Source organism: Mauremys reevesii, linkage group 5 (assembly GCF_016161935.1).
Source record: "Mauremys reevesii isolate NIE-2019 linkage group 5, ASM1616193v1, whole genome shotgun sequence".
Classification (NCBI taxonomy): domain Eukaryota; kingdom Metazoa; phylum Chordata; order Testudines; family Geoemydidae; genus Mauremys; species Mauremys reevesii.
The window spans coordinates 72,881,849-72,901,273 of record NC_052627.1 but is presented as its reverse complement, the minus strand read 5'-3'; the positions used below and the strand labels follow the sequence as shown (position 1 = coordinate 72,901,273).

The 19,425-nt window shown below is 40.6% G+C and overlaps 1 long non-coding RNA gene across 2 annotated transcripts in view; it reads right to left on the bottom strand.

The window, feature by feature from the left end:
• The window catches only part of LOC120405794, a 64,229-nt gene that overhangs the window by 27,538 nt on the left and 17,266 nt on the right, over positions 1–19,425 (bottom strand). Inside the window, exons 2-3 of one of the 2 annotated variants that reach the window (XR_005598885.1) lie at positions 1,337–1,478; positions 317–518 (exon numbers count right to left, since the gene is read on the bottom strand). This is a non-coding gene — a long non-coding RNA (uncharacterized LOC120405794). Of the gene's footprint in view, positions 1–316; positions 519–1,336; positions 1,479–19,425 lie in introns of those variants that run through there. The other variant, XR_005598884.1, reaches the window with a different exon arrangement.

Sequence of the window (19,425 nt, the reverse complement as noted above, 5' to 3'; positions counted from 1 at the left end):
GGTCTGGGGCCGGCCCTGCCCTCAATTTATGTTTGAATGTAGAAAGAATAGAAGTTTTTAATGAGTACACATATACAGTATAGTTAGTCATTAACACTTTAAAATGTTCAGATTCACAACACAAATCAACTAAGCATTGATCAATATCCATCATTAATATTTGTTAGGCTGGAGATCAGACTATAAATATATATCTTTAAAAACATTAAACCTTAAACAGATTACAGAAGCATATTCCAAACTCATTATTTATATGGCCCTCACCGCAGTATTTGGGCACCTCAGAATCAGATTTACCCTCACATGTTATCCCCATTTTACTGATTACAGAGGTACAGGGTGAATTAAATGACTTGCCCAAAGCCACATAAGAAGTCTATGGCTGATGTGGGAACTGAACAGAAGTATCCTTTGTCTTAGGCTGGCGCCATATCCATTGTGTCAGTTTTCCTGCCTTATAGATGTGTGTCTTGCTAGTCATCAATTTCCCTCAAAACATTCTCCTCTCCTAACCTAAACTGCAAAAAAGATGTCATCTCAGAAATCAAAACATTACTTTTGATACATAGGGGCTTATGGGAACCAACGTTCAAATGAGTTCCATGAAGAGCACTGCAGAGACAATATCAAATTCGGAGATCTACTATGGATGGGCAGTGAGATGGACATTTTCAAAATATGACCCCTATCTTTATATGCACTAGCAGCAAAGAATCCTGTGGCACCTTATAGACTAACAGACGTTTTGCAGCATGAGCTTTCGTGGGTGAATACCCACTTCGTCGGATGCATCTTTGCTGCTTTTACAAATCCAGACTAACACGGCTACCCCTCTGATACTTTATATGCACTGCCACTCAATCATAAAATAGTTACACTAACACTTTCAGACTTAAATGCTGGAATATATACCTGCAAAACACACCATAAGTACAAACAAATTGTGGATGTAAACTGTATCATGCATATTATCAGAGGTCTGGAAAAAAACATGAACTCTGCTGCCTTGTGAAATAGGTAATAATTGGAGATATACCAATCTCCTAGAACTGGAAAGAACCTTGAAAGGTCATCAAGTCCAGCCCCCTGCCTTCACTAGCAGGACCAAGTACTGATTTTGCCCCAGATCCCTAAGTGGCCCCTTCAAGGACTGAACTCACAACCCTGGGTTTAGCAGGCCAATGCTCAAACCACTGAGCTATCCCTCCCCACAAAATCTGCTTTGACACAGATGGAGCCATGGTGGCCTAGGTGAAAGTTTGGTCCTAACGCTCTCTAGTACTTTTGAATAACAGTACAGTTTTCCCCCAATGGTCCCTGATTAAAGATTACCTACCTTCCACTCTTGGTTCTATGGTATTTTCCAAATTGCTGTCTTCTATTCAAGAGGATCCTACACTTCAGTGAAGATTAGTTTGGGAAGAGCTCTGAGATCTTCTCGTATTAAAGAAGCAATATAAATCTAAAATCTCTCTGGTCTAGGATTAAAAAAAGCTCTGATTATCTCTTGACATGCATAGGACACCAGTTTTCTGCTGATAATTGATTTTTCCTTTACAGATCTTGCAAGAAAATTCATAGAAACAATATGTTGTCATGGAAACAATGGTGCTGGCAGGCTGATTCCGCACTCTGGCACTTCGAGTGCAGAAGGTGGGGGCCCACAAGGAATTTAAAAATTAATACTGGCCACTCCAGGCTGGTATTAAACTTCACAGCTTCTCTCTGACCTTAGATGGGTAGATGCTGCCACGACCCAAATGCAAAACCCCTGGGAACCCAGGAAGTCGCACTTGGGAATTTCTTCCTGTGGGGTACCCATAAGCCCGTTCACACACACACACACCCCGGGGAAGAGCTGAGAAAGGAAAAAAAGAAATTAGCTATTACTCTCAGCTAACTAAAAAAATGTGTGCACAAACCTCTTAAGACACAAAACCCCACATCCTGTTCTTAAAAAAGGTAAATTTTATTAAAAACAAAAAGAAAGAAAATACATTTTTAAAAGAGCCATTCAAAAAATTAAGCTCCCAAAATAGTTTTCTGGGGTTTCATCTTAAAGGTTACAAGCAACAAAAGCATCTGGGGTTAGCAGACAGGAAGCCATAGGAATAAACAAAATAAACTTAATCGTGTCTTCCTACACATTTTCTAATTTAATTAAACATCTGGGTTCCAAATAAGCAATTCTAGGTATGATTCTGATGATTTTCATACCTGGCCTTCAACTTCTCACAGCATAACTGCTACCCTGTTCCCCTCTTCCTCAGAAAATCAAAACACACAGAGAAAGGGAAGTTCCCCCCCCCCCCCCTTTTAAAAAGTTCTAGCCCTCCCATTGGCTCTTTTGGTCAGGTGCTCACTCACTTCCTTTTACCTCTGCACGCAGTCAGACTTTTTAATCCTTTACAGGTAAAGCAAGCAGAGAACAGCTACCAAGAGGGATTCTATAGCTAACTGGCTGTTTGGGTGTCCAGAAAAGGGAGCTATCCCCCCCCTCTCGTTTATCACAGGTGCCTTTCAGAATACTAACATTGGGAAACAAATAGATTATACGTTTGATGATTATAAATCCTCCGCTATGCTTTTTCAAGATCTGGATTAAAAGAAAATACCACCAAGACATTTCCCCATTTTTGTTGTATGGCAGGTCTGTATATTTCCATTCCAATGTAGCTGAAGTATTATAAAATGGTACAGGGCAGACTTTGCGTAACTGTGTATAATTCTTATTGCTCTCTCATACATAAGAGCACATGAACTATAAGGAATGGAATGACTCATTTATGATACGAGATAAGCTTAGAACTCCATGGCTGAAGAAGCTGCATGATATATAAAGGTTTACTCCCTCCAGACCAAGACATTAATTTAATATTCTGATCACCATTGTCATTTACTCTATAGAAATTTTATAATAGGAAAAAGCAAACAAAACAACTAGAAGAACACTTGTGTTTCTCCTAAATACCAGACGCTGAAATATTTCTAAAAAGAGCATGCAAATAAAATGCTAGCACCACCATTATTTATTAAATAGGAGAAGGCTTTTCAGCATTTTTATGCAAATGAATGGCTCTGATATAACAATGGAAACATCCAAGTCTCATGAAGCAAAGGCAATTTCAACAAGGAGAAACTAATTCTGCATAGAAATCTGTGGGAAAAGCAGCTTTGAATACTGATTTTTGGTCATCTCCACTGTGGATTAAGAAAGTTCTTCCCTCCTCCCCCTAGTTACCTAGATTTTGTTCACTTAATACATGGATGACATCTGAGAATCGTGATGAAAATAGATAATCTGGCACCTCTACTCTGAGCCATCCCTGAGAACTGGTACTTCCTTATGTCCATCCTGCTTTTTTACATGCTTCACATCAGTGTTGTTTTTATTGTCCTTTATCATTCCCTCCGTGGTGACCCCTTCACATGTCACATTCAGGGTTCAGGTTAGACTCTAATGAAAAAAGTGTGTGGGACCCACCCCAATTCTGGAGGATCCACAGCTGTCCTAGACCACCTACAGAGAGGCCTCATGCCTCAGTATCAGCTGCAACCTCCAGCATCTCCCTGGCCATCATGGCCCCAGGTAGCCCCGGGGAACGCTGCATAAAAGAGACATTAATTTCAGAGACTTCTCTGTGGGACTAAATAGGGGAAAATGTGTGTCCCCCAGTGACTTTTGCACCCCTTCCTCCTTACCATCCAGTCTAAAAGCCATCCACCAACACAGATACTGAACCCATGAAGAGGCTGGTAGGGGACTAATAGTAAGAGATGGGATGTGCCCAGTTGGAGATTCACAGATCCTGGATCTCCTGGGGATGAGCCAGGCCATTAATATAGCACAGCAGAGTGATAGACACTTGGGACACATAGGGGAGAGGGAGAATGACTGTTCTGAGTTATTAACCATTTAAAGAAGATATATAGATGAAGGATGGAAGGGAAGGAATGTAACAGAAAAACATAACTCGGTGTAGTTTTGCTCATGTATTGTTTCAAAATTTGTTGGGGGTGGGGATCCATGGGAGTGAGAGCTGTCTGATTTGTTAACAATTCCTCTTCAGGAGGGACTAGGACCTATGGTGCTCATCTTAATTGGTAGATGCACTGCTAGGGATTCCCTAACCCATGGCCCCCTTGAAATCCCTATTTAAGGAATGGGTTCCATGGCACAGAGAGGTTTTATATTTCTCTGTCAACATTTTGCCCTGGGTAAGATCATTGGAGTGCAACATTTCTGTGCTAAGAACTCATCCAACTCTTCACCTGCATCCCATCATCTTTGAATAAGACTAACATTCCCAAAGGTCTCACAGTTTGGTGAGCAATTAAGAATGGGGCAAAATAATAAAGTATTTGATTTTGCTGCATCCAAACAAAAAGTGAGAACTGAGTTTTTCTTCGACAGGTCTTTATTAGACTCTGTAGACTTCCCTGTGAATTTACCAGTGTTGGCAGGAAGAACCACCACTGTCCTCCCTGGGGAGATCACATGATGTGAGCCACTTAATAGCGATTGAAAATCTGGTGGAGTCTTTGAGGGAAACTTCTCATGGGATGCCCTGACTCATTGCCTCCTTTCACTGCTGCCTGTGCCCTAGAATGGACTGAGGAAGTGAACTGATATTGAAAGACCCTCCTTCCTAACTCATACATCTGTTCAAACGCTCTAAAATGTCACCTATCGGAGGGCCTGTATAGCCACCATCCACAAATTTGAAGGCGAATCAGAATAGTGGACATATCCCTTTCTGTACCAAGTTACCTTAAGGGGAGGTTTTTTTTTTAGTTTTTGTTTTTTGTTTGTTTCCCAAAGGCACAAATGGCAGCTAGATGTCTAACTTGAATTTTTCTAGGGAAGTTGGGCACCTAGCTGCCATTTGTACCTTTGAAGCCCCCGCACACTCTGGCTATAAATAGAAATATATATTTTAAATCCTTAAGTTATACAGGTGTATGGATCTGTTTATACATGGACATGTAATGATCAAGATGTGCACATACACCTAAAGTAACAATCATATCTCCCCTCCCATGTTGTCTTGTTGCTCTCACTTGTTGGGTCTTAATTTATAAATAGATTTTAAGATTTTCAGGGCCCAGAACATGTCTCAATGAGCTGCCTACCACAATTTATGGCTCTAAATAACTAACAACTAATAAAAATAATAATGTCTTCCCTATGCTCCAGCTGCTGGGTATGAGTTCTTCAGTGAACAGGTATGTATAAAGCCTACCAGAATTTCTATCAGAGAAAAATCAAAGAAAGTAGGTTGCAAACTTTCATGTACAGTAAGATGGCCCAGAACCAAAGTCCATGGAAAAACTCCGATGACATCGAGGGACTTTGGATCAGGGCCTATATGAGAAGAATTTCAGCGAAGATGGTGTTTTGTTTCCTGTCTCAGGATTATTCTTCCCAGCTGCTGAGATATTATATTAAATCCTGTATAGTCTCCACAGCTATACCACTCTGCATTTCTGCTGAGCAAAAAGAATAAATAGTGAGAAATAGGCTAGTGATATAGTCTGATTTATATTTTATAAGTATAATAAATATCATAAGCTTTGCCTCACTACTAGTCTGAAAAAGTAACATTTTCTTTGAGGGATTTCAATATAAAGCCATGTGTATTTCATTAATTCACACAGCCCTCCAGTTTTCCCATAATTTCAGTGAACTGTTCAAAGAGTCAGCAAGTCAGCTTCATGAGTCTGCAGCATATTGCTGTTGACCTGGCAGCCTCGCTCTTCACTGTGGACACGAATGTGCCTATCAGGCTTACGATAAAGAAAAAAAGCCTGAAGACAAAGCTAAAGTTCATACCACTGAGCCAGACAGAAATTTGAATTTTGCAAGCACAGGAGCCAGTTCTGCTGCTGAGAGGAAAGGTCATATTCAGAATAAGAACACTATCATTTACTGGGAGTTTTTATGAGGAGGAAGACATAGGGAGGCTAGATTATTGATTGCATCAGAGCAACTGAGACAAAGTTGGGGTAGGGGATTGCTGAAACACTAATACTTCAGAAAATAACCAGTAAAGGACAATGAAAAGGAATAAGGAATTAAGAACCATGAAAGCTGTGCAAGTACAAAGCATTTTTTAAATTATAATTATATTCTAATTGTTATTGTTATATTTGGCATTTAAAATACACTAGAGAGAGACTGAAGGCAGATATGACTAAACCCAAAAGAAAGATATTTTTTCAAATATGTCCTACATACAAAATGACAGCAGACATCCCAAATTAAAGGTGACAATCCCCAGAATGCATGTTTATCTCAAACACTGAAAAAAGGAGGAGAGGAAAATACTTGGAACATAACTATGCACACTGGGTTGCCAAAAGAAAAGCTAAACTAGAACAAATTTAAGCGAAGTGTGGTATTGATGTAGTTCTGTCTGAAGATGGATCATTTTACCCTGATTTCAAAACCCTCAATATTTCATATTTAAAATGTCAGGGATTTTTGGAAATTTTATTAAGGCAGAATTATAACAAGAAGTTAACATACTCCATCGTACGGTACTTATTAGTTCAACCCAACGTGGCCTTAACAGTCAGAGGTTAGACTTGATCGGGGCGGCTCTAGGAATTCCGCCGCCCCAAGCAGGGCGGCGTGCCGCGGGGCGCGCTCTGGCGGTCGCCGGTCCCGCGGCTCCGGGGGACCTCTTGCAGACATGCCTGCGGAGGGTGCGCTGGTCCCACGGCTCTTTCTGCAGCCCATGCAAGGGGCCTGGCATGGTGGTTGTCCTATACTCTCATGAATGCAGGGAGTATTCCCTTTCAGAGGTACATGGGACCCCAATAGGGTGGGGTAGGGCTATGGCATACATTGGCCTGCAGACAAGAAAACTGGCTGTGCCATCACAGTTTGCACAGTATCCTTTACACAAGGCTGTTAGGGAAGATTTCTTGAGCTGTTTATAGGATGGTGCCGATCACTACTTCCCCCAAGTTAGGCCATGGTTAAATTACACAACTTGATTCTCAATTGCAAAGGCTGCCATGTTTCACAGATTACAAGGCCAGAAGGGGGACCATTGTGATCATCAAGTCCAGGGCTGCGGGACCAGCGAACCCTCCGCAGTCATGCCTGCGGGAGGTCCGCTGGTCCCGCGGCTCCGGTGGACCTCCCGCAGGCATGACTGCGGAAGGTCCGCCGGAGCCGCCTGCCGGCAAAATGCCGCCCCAAGCGCGCGCTTGGCGCGCTGGGGTCTGGAGCCGGCCCTGGACTTGAGGATCACAATTCTCTGAAAGGGAATACTCTCTGCATTCATGAGAGTATAGGACAACCACCATGTCAGGCCCCTTGCATGGGCTGCAGAAAGTGCCTTGAGTTCTTCTTCCTTTGCTCATAGGCACATGGGTCTCACTGTTTTTGTCTCCACATTAATCACAAGCAAGTTCCAAAGCAACAGAAGGTGCTATCCATCCAGCTGTGTTGAAATTCATTCTAGTGTCTTTCAGCAGAATTTTAACATAACCATCTTAGAGTGTGGTTTTATTTGGAGCAAGTAATCCATAAATGCACATCATGTTGTTCTATATTTATTCTCCATCAGGGGCTTCCCTATCAGAGTTAGTCAGTTCACAAGTCACAACAAGATGTTCTAAAGTTGTGTAGGTCAGATCTGCCTCCATGGCTCTGTAGTAAAGAAGGATAATAAAGAAGGATTTTTCCCCTCCACAAATTAAAATGATTACATGATCCACAAAACACAAGTACCACTTTCACAATCCATAAATAACCCCAGTTTACACCCTATTTCTTCTGGAAATTCTGGGCAGAATCTTACTACTTAAGAGATCAAATAGATGACTCAGTACAAAATAATTTATAATTCAAAAAGTTAACAGGAAATCTATCATATCCCATCCTATGCCTATTAGAAGACAATACGTTCTAATATTTATGTCTATTCCAATTATCAAATATAATTCACCTTTCATTTATAAAAGAACATTATTTAGAAAGACATTGCAAAATATCTATCCTAGATTATCAAAATTTCTCCAAGCAGCTCTACTGCTCTCTTTCATACCAAGGGTACTCTTCTTCAAGCACCTTCCAGATGGCAACGGAGGCACTACAGAACATGGAGAGAAGCAATCTCTCAAGATGACTCAAGTTATTTAGGGACATTCAGGGATTTGTAAAATTTTGTTACTGTTATGAGACATGGGATCTGGCAATGAACCATTTCTTCCTACTACAATTTAACAGCTGAAGTGGAAGATCAAGATATTTGAGAAACCCCATAGGCACAGGCGACCTGAATGGGTTCTGAAATAGGGTTGAGTTAAATCTGAACTACATGCCACTGTCTGGATGATTCTTAGGTACTATTCATTCACTAGGCACAAGTACACAGTACATCAACTAGAAACAAAGTGTCCCATAACTTCAGAAACAGCATGTATCCCCTTATAGTCTTTTTGCAAATAATTTTTTCCTTTCAGTTTCCAGATTCTTTTCATTTGTCTAACTGTCTATAGGTATGGTGGTCTATCTGGTAGCTCCACCTCCAGCAGTGATTGTCTTTGTTAGTGGCAGACTCAAACCATCCTAACGCTACACCTGCCAATCAGACTAAGTACTCCTGTATTATTTTTTCCCTTAGTTCCCCTGGGTCTTGGGCATAAGGTCGTTCTTAACACCAAATTTCCTTACTTTTGTTATCTATAGCCAAGACAATTTTTATTAAAAAAAACAAAAATGTAATATTTCTGCTTGAGAATATTATTGCATAATAATTAGCTGATAGCTATAACAATTTACTCCTCCAAAATGGAAGGAATCATCTAAGAAGTACCACTTACAATTATGCAATTTTTTCTCAACACCCTCTTCTGATGTCTCTAGATGTGGATATAAATTAGCATATGCTAGGGAATGCAGAATAAGGCTCTAGAACATGTTGCTTAATACAGGCAGGACTTAATCCAAATATTTATTTTTTTCACATCCCTAAAGTCACAAGAAGATTCAATTTACTCCAAGTGTATTATGTGCAGATTAGCTATTATATGGAGAATTCTGAGTAAATTATTGAACGTATTTTATATAGTCACCCACAAGTATCTCACAGAAAGGATTTTTGACAGGCCATTTATAAAGATATATCACATGCCATTCCACAGATCCTTTATATCTCAGTTTTAACTTCTGAACTCTATGTATTACCAGGGAAATTATTAGTTTTAATATCACAGTATGGTCTACATTCTTACCTAGGAGTCACATCCAACTGTTATACAGATGTAAATGCCAAAAGCTATTGGAAAACACTGAGTGTTTTCACCCTCAGTATTGATGGGAACATGTCAATTCCAGCAAAACTTTTGACAGAAATTAGGCAAGCAGGAGGCTGGCCAGCCTGTCTTGTGTGCTGTCAGCCCAGGCTTCTCCAGCTCCTTGTTTTACCATGTAGCAACATCTCCAAGCAGATGTCTCTTCAGGCTGCTCTCTCCCTGGGGACTTTGGCAGCTGGGGACAAGCCAAATAATTTCATTTTGGTTCTCCCAAAAGGGATTTATTCAGAATTGTTCCTCACATCAAAAAACTAACTTTTTTCGCTTTTTGTCCTGATTCAGAATGAAATCCCCCATCCCCCGCATTTGAAATTTTCTGTCAGAAACAAATTCTGTTTTCTGGCCAACTCTAACTGAAACCAATTATAGAATCACAAGTTAGAGAGTGAAACAACCTCTTAGGTATCAAGTCCATCTCCCAACCTGTTCAGGCTGGTTCCCTAGGGTGTTTATTCTACTGTAAGACCCTGATTCAGCAGCAAGGCGCTTAAGCACATGCCTAACTTAAAGTACACAGTAGTCCCATGGATTTTAATAGGTATCTAAAAAATTACATTTGCATGAAAAAGGAATTGATGGCAAAAATGAAGGGGAAGTATAGATGAGGTAAATATCTTGTCTGAAAATGCATCAGTGTAAATCTGATATCCAGTTCATTTATATTAGTCTAGATGTTGTGTGAAGTTTTTCCAATAAGGGAATAAATTATAATTGCTATCCAGGAAAACAAACAAACAACATTCCCTTCCTCCACAAAACAGGTTGATGCTGTTGTTGAGCACACCCCATGTATGCAAATACTGCAGTCTGCCTGTCCCTGCCCCATACATAGCCCTGACCCAGAAAAGAGCTCATTATGGACTTGAAGAAGGAGGAGGATGGGGACAGGAAGGGTGGCTGATTCCCACTGTTTTAGATGGCCCAGAGATTTAAAATAATAATAAATAATAACAATAATAATAAAGCCCTTTTTGTATTAAAGGCACTATATACAATAGAACCAAATTCTATTCAATTCAAGTTACTCAGGATTGGTAGCCAGATTCTTGTTGGGAGCTGACAAAATATTTGATAAAGAAACAGTATGGGTGAAAAGTTGGCTATTACTTGCTATAAAAAATGTGGTGTGCTTTGGGAGCTGGCAAGAACAGTACCATTTAATGGTGGGAAATGTTTCACAAGCAAAGGAATTTTCAGTCATTAGAGTGTCACTGAGCCATAACACTGCTACAAGGACTAAAAGTATGTCAGTTCACATGGGTTTGTAGAAGAAAGTTTCCCTCCCTCCCATTATCATCGCAGGTATGCTGCCAAAAACTGATCAGAAACAGAAACTTACTGGCAATATTTGAAGTTGATATTGCTTTTGGGAAAACACTCCAAAAGGTAAAAGAAAGTAGAAAAGGGGATGGAAATTTTGAGTTTTTGTTAATCAGAAATTGGAAGTTGACCTAGATTTAAAGAGACAAATGAATCAGCAAGAAGTGCATGTCACTTTGCACCCCAAGTGCAAAATGAGTTGATTGAGTGCAGCGGTGATGAAATTTACAATCTGTCATTTCAAGCTGCAGTTCTGCACATTATTTTAGTCTCATTGCTGATTAAAAGAGCAGATATTGTGAATAATGCATGTTAACTCAATTCAGGGCTATGAGTGGAAGTGGTGAAGTATTTTCTTCTCTCCTGCCGACATTCATGATGATTTTTAGTTATTGATACCATTCTACAAACGCAAACAACTAAAACTAAAATTAGCAGTGGTCAATATTTTCACAGATTTATCAGCAAAAAAATGATCTTTAAAAAAAGAGACTTAATGAAGTTGTTTAGTTTTTCAAAATTATAATTTTTGCAAAACATTTCCACAATATTTTTATCAGTATTTTAATTTTTTTTTTAAAAGTCTGGATTTGAATCATGTTTGAAATTATTACACTTTTTAAAAAAAACCCACAGATTTTTGTAAACAAATATGCTCAATAATGATTTCAGTAATTTTCACTTACTGAAAAATTACATTTTTAATAAAATAAAAAGGTTCAATGCAAATTTTGAGCAAGATTGATAAAATTGATTTAAGTTAAAAATATTATAAACCTCAATGAAAAAACAGAGAATGGATTCTGCTATGAAATTTCAGAATTTCCTGAAATTTTTTCTCCCATATTTTGACCAGGTCTATGTGCAATTAATTGTCATTAGAACTATGGAGTCTAACAAATGATGCTGCTAATACATAATTATCCAGAATCTGAGAAAGTCCACACTGTTAATGTGGATTACTGTAGTTTCATTCTTATTGTTTAAGGCCGGGATGCTGCCACTGACTCCATTCAGGTGGACTTGTGACTTCTATGGAGCTGTGTATGAGCCAGAGATCCACCTCTATGTCCTAGTATAGGCCTTAATTTAATCTCTTAAAGACTCAGTCCACTACACCACTTGCATGGAGTCACTTGCTGCTCAAGGCCTAAATTCAGTGGCAGATTAGCAACTGGGCCAATGAGCTCCATGCTCACGGGCCCCAGCCAATTGGGGTCCCCCCAAAAAATGGGTGGCCTTGTGCCCCGCCCAGCACTTCTGCCAGTGAATGGGGTCTTGCTATGCCTCACATGCCAGGCTCCTGCCAGGGAGTAGGGGAAGCCTCCACACCTGATCCCGCTCCCTGCCAAGAGTGCCACGTGGGTGGGTGGGTGAAGGCCCCATGCTACAACCCTGCTCCCCAGCAGGAATGCCAGAGGGGCAAGGAGACTGCAGATGGGGTGGAGGGTTTGCTCTGGCCCAGGGCTCCATACCCCATAATCCACCTCTGCCTAAATCTAATTGTTGGGAAAAAAAATAGAACAAATTATTCTTCTGACCTAAAACATTCTCAAGGCCAGGAAAATGCACTGCAGTTTCCTAAGACTTTCACTAAGTTAACCTTAACAAGGGACCAAGAATAGTGTCGTCATTAAGGCACTGACTTGGACTCAGGAGATCTCGGGTCAGTTCCACATTCTGCCACAGACATCCTATGTGAACATGGGCAAAACACAATCTTTCAGTTTCTTCCTCCACTCAAAATGGAAATAAAAAAAAATTATCCAATCTTCTATCTTTTCTACTTAGCTCTTTGAGTCCAGGACTGCATCTTACTATGTGTTTGTACTGCACATATCACAATAAGGCACCGGTCTCACTTGGAACTCCAGACACTGCTTCAATGCAAATATTTTTTAAACCGTATAGACAATTTTAGAAAAGGAAAAGCAAAGCACATGCATTTGTTCAAAGTGGTCAACAGCACTATTATGCCTAGAGCTAGAACAAGTATAAAATTATTGCCCCCATAGATTAAAGAGTCAAATTCAAGGTCTTGCTCCTTATCTTGCAATAGCTCAGTGGCCTAGGCCCAGTATATCTAAAATATCACCAAAAGTTCCCACAAGTCTCATCACCATCAACTCCAAATGCAAGGTAGAAAAAGCAAGACATTGTGTCACGTGCATGCGCACACACACACACACAAAAGCCCTACCAAAACAAAACACTGCACTCCACACAAGTCTCTCCAGGGAGAAGATGGAAGAAAAGAACAAACCACGTGCAACAGATAATAGTCACATTGCTTAATGAAATACTGGAAAGCTCTCAGATACTACAATGAGAAGGGTGGTATAAGAGCATAGATCTTTTAATCCTGTTGATCAGATACAGAACATGATTTCTCAAAGTATAGTTAGTTACTTCTTTTCCACAAACTAAAACTGACTCAAGCTAGTCAATCCAGGTTCCTAGGCACATTATCATTTGGAACCCCTATGCTTCTCCCACTGCAGCCCCATGTCTACACCACAGCCTTGCTCCCCACTTGGAACAGTTGTGGCACCAGCCCCCCTCCCAGATAGGCAGTGGCAGAGGGCTCCTTTCTTCCTCCCCTGGAGAGGCGGTGCCTTATACTTATCCTAGCAGTTGAGGCATACTACCTGAGTGGGTGTACTGACCCTACTGCACTCTTCCTCTCTTGCTATACACTGAATCCTCTGTTAGGACGGTGCTGTTGGGGCTGCCCAAAGCAGGAAGTCTGAGTTTGCACACAATTCCCAGGGATATTGTTTCAGACTCTCTGCAGCTTTTGCTTTGATTCTTTGCAGCCACTTTTAAAAAGTAAAACATAGCTTGGGGTATGACAATCACATAAATCTGTTGTGACTGTTCCTTAATCTGGCACCAATACACCCATTCTGTGATATGGTTCATCTCTGTTGATGCAAATGGGCTGGCAGATCTGGCCACATTGGAATTCCCTTTGCATGGGGAATCACAGGTGTAGTATTGGTGTAATGGCTCAAACACTACCACCTCTTGCAGCCCCAGCCTGCTGTGCTCTGGTTAGTCCAGGCTGCCAGAACAGCCCATTTTGGACCATGGAGACCCAAGTATAGTTTGGAGCAGTCTTGACTACATGATAAGCACTAGCCCTTGGCCAGCACCTAGTATCAGGGAGCCACAAAGATGATGAAAAGCCACCTTTGTGCCCCACGCCAGATCATGCCCCTTAAGTAAAGCTCAGCCAGACACAAAGATTTGGGCTAATACCTACATACATATACGATCAAAATTTCATCTATGGGGTGAACTGCCACCTCCTTTTGCACATTTACTAGAACATATCAAAGCATGTTTACCCTTCATGTTTGTTTCTGAATCATGCCTTCATTTTGTCCAATGCCATGTTTGTGTTTTCGGTTATCCTCAAAATGCCACTGGAGCTGGATAAGTACAGTACACTACTCACACGCAGACTAAATATTCATTGAATTTTAATCATTTCCCTTTGATGTGTTTGCTTTCCATAAATATTGCATTATAGCAAATGAGTTTAGCTAGCAAGAATGCTTAAAGAAACAAGGGCTACTTCAGAATATTCATGGAAAGCTAATTTCAATTTTGTAATCATGAGTATTTGCATTAGAAAACTGATCCTATAATAGCACAAAAACATACCAAGGGAACTCTGTGTTCTATCCAATTGTGATATTAAGTGATCTGTGTGCTTGTGAACAAGCTACAGAGCAAGAAATATTTTCAGAAGTTATTTGTTAAACAATTTTGAACAAATCAATTCAAATTGTAATCTTCTCATAATAGTTCACTAATAGAAACAATTCAATTAAATGTTTTTTTTACAGATCTAAGAGCCACACTTAATATTGAGGGAGAGAGCAAGAAAGACTCAATTTGCATTATTTGTTATTTCATGTATTAAGGTAGTGCCCCGACTCCTCAAATGAGATCACGGCCCCATTATGGTAGAAAGTCCCTTCCTTGAAATGAAAAAATGGGACCATTTTGGGATAAGTCATAGAAATATCCCTTTTAGTGGAATCTACGGCACAAAGGGGATGCATTACCCTTCTACATTTGCATTTACTATATTGGTTCTACTGCCAAAATATCCTCCATGCTTTCAGAGGAGGGGACTGAATTTACCTCAATTACTTTAATCAAAGTTGCAATTTGATTGATTACACATGCTCATAGCTATTCAGGCAACCAATGACCTAATAACCAACCACACAGGCAATCACCAAGCTTCAGATTCCCAGCTAGTATCAACTCTCATAACTGAGGATCTGCCCCCAGATTTGCACATGCAGTTTTGGGTGTGCAACATAGGGCTAGTCTATACTTACCTGCCGGGTCGACGCGGTGAGTTCGACTTCTCGGAGTTTGAACTATCGCGTCTAATCTGGATGCGATAGTTCGAACTCCCCGCATGCTCCAGTCGACTCCGGGACTCCACCACTGCAAACGGCGGTGGCGGAGTCGACCTTGGAGCCGCGGACTTCGATCCCACAGTGTCTGGACGGGTAAGTAATTCGAACTAGGGTACTTCGAGTTCAGCTACGCTATTCACGTAGCTGAACGTGCGTACCCTAGTTCGACCCCTGCCCTTAGTGTAGACCTGCCATAAGAATGGAACTCAGGCATCCCTTTCTGAACATTGGGCCCTAGAAACACATTTGCAGGAGTGCTGAGCATTTATAGTTCCCATAGACTTATATTGACACATCAGGTCTTGGCACCTTTGAAAAGCACATTCTGTGTCCAGCTCTTTAAATTGCTTATGAAGAGCTAGTCTAAGAATTTTAACAATATAAATACCTCACTGATTTTTTTTCTGATTTATGTTGCTTATAACCAAAAGACATGTGCAGTTCTGTTTTTATGCATGATATATTGAAATATATCAAGTTTCTGAAAGGGAAAGCCCATTCAATTAAATATGAAAATAATCAGTTTTATTTTAGCTATTTGCACATCCAGGAAAAATATAGAGAGATCATGCCATGCACTTAATGCAAAATTTGTGTTTGATATTTAAATTCATGCCAAGTATTGATATACTGTATATTGATAAAAGGTCATCGCCACACATTTAATGAAAGTAAGATTAACTTAAAGTGTTCAGTTTCAGATTTTCACAGGTAGAAGAGTGAGTTCACAGTTCAAGGTTTTCTGACTTATGTATGAATATTTAGCTGCTTCTGTGCTATAACCTATGATATTTTATCTGTGAAAACTGGTCCAAGCAAATGTTAGTTTGGAAAGCTTTCCTTTACAGCAGCAGAAACTGAATGCATTCACTTTTTAATCATTCCTTCCAAAAGATAATTCAAATAATTTTTTTTAGGGTAATACAACTTCCTTCCCTGAAGAGGCTTCTAAGTAAATGTATTTCAAAACATTTCAGTCTTTAAACTGTTTTGATGTTCAACATTTTCAGTTCTTGGATGAGTCTTGGTTGTTTCCTTCATGTATTTTTCAGGAGTCTTGTGGAGGAGGGAGGGAAAGGGGTCTTTAAAAACACTGCCATTTTCAGCACTTAAGTGTGATCGTGTATAACCGATTCCACTGAAATCAACAGAGCAATAAGAGAAGCCTTGCAAAAATATCTGAAGATCCTACAAAACATAATTCTAATCATGAGCACAGGAGCATATTGTACAGAGCGGTACTTCAAATATTCAGAGCAAATTTTAACTGACCCATAGCTGGGAAGAATGCAAGGAGCCCACATGGCTCATCTCGAGCTACCTGCCAGTAGTCCCAAACCTGCTCTCATTGACTTCAACATGAGAAAAACGAGGCCATAGGTTACTTACAGGGCTTGATTCACATTAATTCTCCAGATACAAAAACTCCCAGCAGGAGCTTCAAGTCTGGCAGGCTTATAGGATCAAGCCCTACAGTGCTAGTGTATCAATCTAGTTTGCTATTTTATGCCCCACCCCCATCTCCATAGTAGCCAAGTGCCTAGCATGTTATAGTTTAAAATCTAGTTAACAGTCAGCTCTAGGATTAATTTTTGGTGGTAACATTCCTTAATTTTCTGTGTATGCCAGTAAATGAGCAAATTACTCCATATTCTAAGTGATGATGCCTCTGCACTACAAGTTAGACTATTCAGATGTTAAAGCATGTTTTTTAAGCTGTGCTTAAATAGCCTTCTAGTATCAGGCAAATTTGATTATGGAATGATCATAATCAGTGTTAATGTGACATTCCATTACAACAATCTTTGCAGGTGTCTAAAACACTGGATTAATGTGAAAAGTTTATTTGAGTTCTTATTTTTTCCCCTGATATGATTACTGCAAACTTTCAGATTGCATTTGCATTTTATGTTTCTTCAGTTGTTTCTTACACTGATTAAATTGGTTTAATTTCTCTCCTGATGCAATTATTCAGGAAATCTGTAGCTGATCAGTACAAAAAAAAATCAAACTGATGTAGGTATATTTGCTTGTATTCCTCATTAGCAATATGTATTTTTCATTGCTAGCCCAAACTACATAACTAATGAGATTGTTTTGTCTATTGCTACAACAACATTCTGTAATTATACCAAGTACTCCACTTTTTAAAGGGTATGGCATTATTCCTACAATTGCAATTCACAAAGTGTATCCATGAGGATCTGGTCCAAAAATGGATAAAGTCATGGATCTGCAAGTTTTTAGAGCTTCATACTTCTAAAGCATCTGATACTGGCTTTTTTTTGCAGAAGGTTACTGAACTAGATGAACCACTCGTGAAGTTATATGGCTGTTCAAATGCTCTAGAAAATAATAAAAATTAAGATTCCAGCAAGCTTTCCACAATGAACATAGGGGATCATATCAGTATGTCAGGACCCACAGGTCTTAAACATGGGGCCACACCCTCCACCTAGCATCCTGATGACAACTTCTTACCTAGGACTCATGAAGCCCAGCCCCAATTTGAGGGTCCACCCAAGATCTTATTGGCAGAGTCGAAGAAGCTGATTGTCCTGCTGGCCCTATTTGAGCCAGCAGCAGGAACAGGAAGCTGTCTGAACACCTGGGCTGTGTGCCTTGTGCTTCCTGTTTCCCAGATTTAATTTCTTGGCATCCTGACAAAGTATTCATGGTTCTGACCTCCAGTTTGTCTCCTGCCTCTGACCCCATGGTATCCTGACTGGGGCAGACACAGTTCCAATCAAGTTTGTCTCCTGCTTCTGATCTTCTGGTATCATGACTAAGGTTAAGATTTTGTCTCAATTATTTTTAGTAAAAGTCACAGGTGGGTCATGGGCAATAAACAAAAATTAATGGAAGCCTCTGACCTGTCCCTCACTTTTAATAATAACTGACAAAATGGGGAGTAGGGAGGGTCCAGCACCTACCATCATCACAGCTCCAGGGTCCCCGTCCTGCCTGAGGCAGGTGAGAGCTACAGGGGCCCCTACTGCCTGACAGCTCCAGCCCCACCAGCCCAAGGCTGAAGCAGCAAATGTCATGGAGATCTCTGGAAGTCACAGATACCATGACTGCTACAACATAATCTTAACCTTAATCATGACTCAGCTGACTCAATTGCTGTCTCATGAGTGTGGACTCTGGCTTTGACCACTAGGTCCAGCTGCTCATAACCTAAGTGTTTGGACCAGGTTTGGGGCTGTCTACATATTCACTAAACTGGATCTCCAGGGAGCTTATATTCTCATCCAGATCTGAGAGGGGGGACAAGTGGAAGACTGCATTTTGAATATTTAGTCATGTCATTTGGATTGACTAATGAAAAGATGGAATGTTGCTAGGGCTTTAATGATGTGCTGCAAGACCTGTTGGACTAGTTTGTAACAGTATACTTAAACATACTGATCTTTTCACATGATCTGGACATCACACCATATACAGCCACACAGTCCTAGAGTGACTACGACTACATGGTCTCTACACTAAACTTGAAAAGCATGCTTTTCAATCAGACCTCAAGTGAGATCCTGGATTTCATCCTATTCCCAGGAGGAATCAAGATAGAATTGCACAAGGTCCAGGCTGCACACTACTGGACAGCCCTGACAGTATGCATGATCTACAATTTTTGGGGTTGCAAACTTTTACTAGAGGTTCATCTCAAATTTTTCAAAACAAACTGAGCCCTTCACTGTCCTACTTTGGAAGAACGCCCAGTTCCACTGGTTGCCCAAGGCTCAGCTGCATTCAAGCAGATAAAGCTTGCCTTCACCAATGCTCTGCTATTGACCTATCCAGATGCGACACAAGTTTTCATTGTGGAAGCAGATGCCACTAGCATAGTGCTTGGGGCCAACCTCTCTCAGTGGCACATAGACAAGCAAATATTGCACCCCATCACCTACTATTTGAGGAAGCTTAGCCCTGCTGAGTGAAACTATGAGATCTTGGACAAAGTGCTCTTGGCAATTAAGACCACGTTCAAAGAGTGGTGCCACTATTTGGAAGGGGCCCAGGAGCCAGTCCTAGTGTTTACAGATCACAAGATCCTGGGTACCTGTGCAGGGCCAAAGCCAAGGCCCTAAAACCATGGCAACTCCAGTGGGCCTTATTCTTCTTCCAGTTCAACTTTACCTTGCCCACTGCACTGGAACTAGACACGGCAAGGCGGATGCCTTGTACTGAAGATATGGCTCCAGCCTACAAGGCCCCAGTCTGGAACCAGTCCACATTTTCAAGTCCCATAATTTCCTGCTCGTGCTTATCTACTCTGCCTGTGTCTCTGAAATTCCACCCGATGAGATGACAGTTATCAACCAAGAAACAT